Source organism: Equus quagga, unplaced genomic scaffold (assembly GCF_021613505.1).
Source record: "Equus quagga isolate Etosha38 unplaced genomic scaffold, UCLA_HA_Equagga_1.0 207783_RagTag, whole genome shotgun sequence".
Lineage (NCBI taxonomy): Eukaryota > Metazoa > Chordata > Mammalia > Perissodactyla > Equidae > Equus > Equus quagga.
The window spans coordinates 1-4,696 of record NW_025798981.1 but is presented as its reverse complement, the minus strand read 5'-3'; the positions used below and the strand labels follow the sequence as shown (position 1 = coordinate 4,696).

General features: G+C 36.9%; 1 pseudogene; it reads right to left on the bottom strand.

The window, feature by feature from the left end:
• LOC124233631 (olfactory receptor 5D14-like) lies at positions 1–997 on the bottom strand (annotated as a pseudogene).
• Positions 998–4,696: the final 3,699 nt, after the last annotated feature.

Below are 4,696 nucleotides of genomic sequence, written 5' to 3'. Positions count from 1 at the left end.
TTAGAAGACTCTGTTTCCACTGCTTTTAAGATTAAAAACATCTTTTGAGATTGGTTCAGAAAACAGGACTTTTGTGTCAATTAATTTCTGGAAGGCATCCTTCGCAGCTTTGTTCCTCAAGCTATAGATCGGAGCGTTCAACATGAGGTTGACCATTGTGTAAAATACAGAGGCCACTTTGACAATTTGCCAAGAGTTTTTGGAGTTGGGCACAGAGTAGAAGGAAACGATGGTCCCGTGAAAGATGGTGATGGCGATAAGGTAGGAGGCACAGGTGGAGAAGGCTCACAACGCCCGCTAGCAGAACAGATGTTAAGTACAGTCTCAAAAATAAATACGTATCTAGCAAGGATGACGCATCGTATACTCACCTCATTAAAGGTGGCAAAACCAAAGAGCAGTAGGTGGGGAATTTGTATATTGGAGATTGAAACAGCAATGAGAGCAGTATTTTCACAGAAAAAGTGGTTGATTATGTTATGTCCAGAAAAGTTTAACCGAAGAGCATAGCAAAGGAGTACCAAGGGGCCAGCCATACCCCAGAGGTATGACCCAGCCACCAGGAGGGCACAGAGCCTCTGTGACATGGCCACTGTATAAAGCAGAGGATTACAGATGGCCACAAAGTGGTCACAGGCCATCACTGCCAAGATGAATGTTTCCGCCACTGCAGATATACAAGCCAAGAAGAATTGCATGATGCATGCTATGAAAGAAATGGTTCTGTCTTCCACAACCAACTTCTCTAACAGTTTGAGTGTAACTATAATGGAATAACAGAAGTCAACAAAGGACAAGTGGCTGAGAAAAAAATATATGGAGATGTTGAGTTTAGGACTGATCCTGATGATCATGATCATGCTGAGGTTCCCCACCAAAGTGACTGTGTAGGTGGTCAAGAATGCCAGGAACAGGGCACCTGAACGTCTGGATATTCTGAGAAGCCCAAGAGGGTTAACGTGGCTCCAGTACTCTGATTTCCTTCAGCTAACAACATGATTGTTGTTGAAGAATATCTGAAATAATTATACTAAAAATATTAATGATGATAGTAAATTTTTATAACACTTACCATGTGGCAGGCATTGTGCTAAAAGATTCAAATATATTAATTTTGATCTTCAAATACCACTATGAATTGTAAAACAGGTAGCCCCATATTTTACATGAGGAAACTGAGGCATATGTAAGCTAAGGAACTTGTTAGAAGTTACACAGCTTGTTAGTGATGAGTTGGGTTTTGAAGTCGACCTAAGCGCCAGAATTTGAATTAAGTCTAGGATTAGACAGAAAAGTATTCTACATTGCTGTAGAAAAACATCTGTCTTTCACAGTTCCATCGTTCTGAAGACCTGTGTTGTTTTTGAAATAGCACTAACATAACAATGAATATAAATTGAGCACTAAAATTTATAAAGGAAGGATCAGGAGTAGTAAAGCATTAGAAGTGATAATACTTCTAGAGTTATGGTATTCAAATTGAGGATCATAGGAAAGGCAGCGTTTATGAGTCACCAAAAGAATTTTCAAGTTTTGAAAAAGCATATGGACATTGAAGGAAATATAGCCCTGTATATCTTCAGGCTTTCCATTGATTTATGCTGATGCTACAGTAATTGCCCTAAGGTTCTAAAAACACTGTAGTGACCTGGTGAAATGAGCAAGTTGCATTTATGACATTCTATTCCCTCTCTCCTGTGTTTTCTTTCCTACTAAAGTGTTATCTCACTTAGTGTCACTGATGCTCTCAATATACTCATCTAGATTCCTTGATTATTATCTTTTAATTTTCTATTATTACATTTTAATCTGTTAGCTTTATTAGGCATATTATAACACTAAATACTCAACATATCTGATATGGAGAGCAACTTATAATGTGGTTTGCTCAATCCTTCTATATTTTCTACAGCCTTCTATATTCTCTAACATGTTTTCTATATTCTTGCTAGATAATGTGCTAAACGTCAATGGTTACATAGTCACCCTCCAATTTTCTGGTGATGTAAACATTGGTTTTGATTGAAGCTATGTATATGATTATCTTATTTTGAGTCATGAAATCTTTGTTATATTCATAGATGTTACTTTGAGAAAACAAAAGCATCTGTATTCTACAGTAGTTCATAACCACAGATGTATCTTTAATCATTTAATAATGTTTTAAAAAATAAGTTTATAATAATAACATGTATCAATAACAAGCACCTTTCTGAAATGTCCAGGTTAATAAAATGCTATAAGAACTACTCCCATAGATGAAGACACCATTTTAGTTTTGTCTGATCAAGTCAATGTAGAAAGAAACTATTATCTCCTTCACAGCTAAATGCTATTTTTGACACACACGAAAATGTATTTCCTACATGTAGAAAAGAGAACAGGCAGGAAAGTGACAAAGAGCTAATGACAGACCAGGATAATGAAAGAAGCATGGCTTGGAACCATAGATTTAAATTCAATTCCAGGCTTTGTCATTTACTGTGTTATCTTTGGTGAATTAATTGTATTTTCTGAGTCTCAACATTTTTATAAGCAATAATGACATGATAATACATATTTCACTAGTGTGTAAGTTTTAAAATAGGAAACGATGTTAATATACTTAGCATAGAGTCTGACAATTGTAGAGTCTGGGAGATGTAGTTTTCTCCACCCTCACCCTTTTTAATTCTTAGTGCTATGAATAATTGGTATTATTTTTAAACCCTTATATTATTTTAAATATCTAAGAAATAGGGGCCGACCCCGTGGCTGAGTGGTTAAGTTCGCACACTCCACTGCAGGCGGCCCAGTGTTTCGTCAGTTCGAATCCTGGGCGCAGACATGGCACTGCTCATCAAGCCACGCTGAGGCAGCGTCCCACATGCCACAACTAGAAGGACCCACAACTAAGAATATACAACTATGTACTGGGGGGCTTTGGGAGAAAAAGGAAAAAAATTTTAAAAATCTGAAAAAAAAATCTAAGAAATAGATCAAAGGCCAAAGTGGGCAGTAATGAAGAAGTGGGTACAGTCTGGGACATTAAAGGGTATCTCAGCTCTTTCCTGGATCTCCTCTTGGCCCTGTTTGTCTTAATTCACCCCTTACTGTCCTTCAATAAATTGTCTTTTTTCCCCTTGCTTTCTCATTATTATATGACTCTCTTGTCCTCCTTTTCTCATCTCAGGTTGGTGCCTGTGGGATATTTAGCAAGCTGCAATCACGCTCAGGTGGATTACGGTAGCTGAGGAACAGCCACCTTCCCTGCAGTGCTGCTAGCTTGCACTGTGAGAACATCAGCTTCTTCTCTTGATTTCTGTGGTTATTATGACAGTCATTGGTTCTGAAAACTTTGACTTCTGCATATCAGCTAATTCTAAACGTCTCTGCTAAGTTTTACCTAAACCCTCACACTAGCTGTTCCCTAGTGCTCAAGCTTCTTCAATCATGCGCGAATTCTCAGCTTATAATGAACAACACTTGCTCATTTATTCCTTGGCTTATTTGATTTTTCTCTTCTTTTATCAGGAACATCCTCCTTTTCTAGTATACTGATGCAGCAGTTACAATATCTAAAGCTTTAAATGAAAATCACTATTGTGAAGAAACTTTCTCTTCACTCCAGCAATATTTTCCACTTTCTTAGTATACCTACAGACATTACTCAGGAAATCAAAATTTCATGATCTATTATGTTCACCATTACTTTCCACATATTATTTTATCTCCTTTCTACAAGATTTTGAGATGTTAAGGACATTCTCAGATTTAACACTGTTCCTTTAAAATCTTTCAGTGTGACTGTGCTATGCTAGGCACGTGGTGAATATCCTCAAAGCAAATATCAGGATGATACCACAGGGAAGGGGGAAGAGATCAAAACTCATTGATATGACACTTTGGGAAGATGGACTCAGGAGACGTTATGGCATTTAGACTAACAGTCTTCCCTGCCTCAAAAGTTGCAGGACTTCAATGTCCCCCATGTAAGTGCAAGATAACTCAAGACGGGTCACCCAACCTGAAACCAACTCACCTGAAGATCCTGTTCCTAGTGTTAATAGTCACCGAGAAGGTTCCCACTCAGAATTCAAACGTTATTGAAAATATTAAGAAGTTTGTAAATATAGCAGGAGTCTACAATAAATTGTATTTAATGTGATGTGAATATATTTCTTAAAATCCAGAAAAACTCAGAAAAAGGCAGAGAGGTAGAGAGAGAGAGAGAGAGAGAGAGATTTGGAAGCTAAATCTGACTCCTAGGAGCAAACTGTTGGGTTTATGTATGCCTCCATGACCTCAGGGATTTAGACCCTGGAGAATCTTTGCTGAACTATTTCTTTTTATATCACAAACTTAGAAATTAGATTGAATGTGCTCCTATCTTGGATTTTACAAGAAGGTAATTTCTTCTAAATTGCTGGAGACAATACTTCATCAAGGCCACCTCAAGAATTTCTTCTAAAATATTAATTGTAGGCAATATACAAATTGACTTAGAAAACATGATGATTACAGTAAACAGCAAAGGTAAAGATGAATCAGCTAAAATACAACCATTCAGAGAGAACCACTGTTAATATTTGCTGTTTTATTTGTCTGTCTTTTTCTTTGCATAACATATGTGTCCTGAAATGTATAAACAACATAACTTGGATTCTCTTTTTCATTTAACATAAAATGATCACTATTTTCCTTGGAAACATTGATT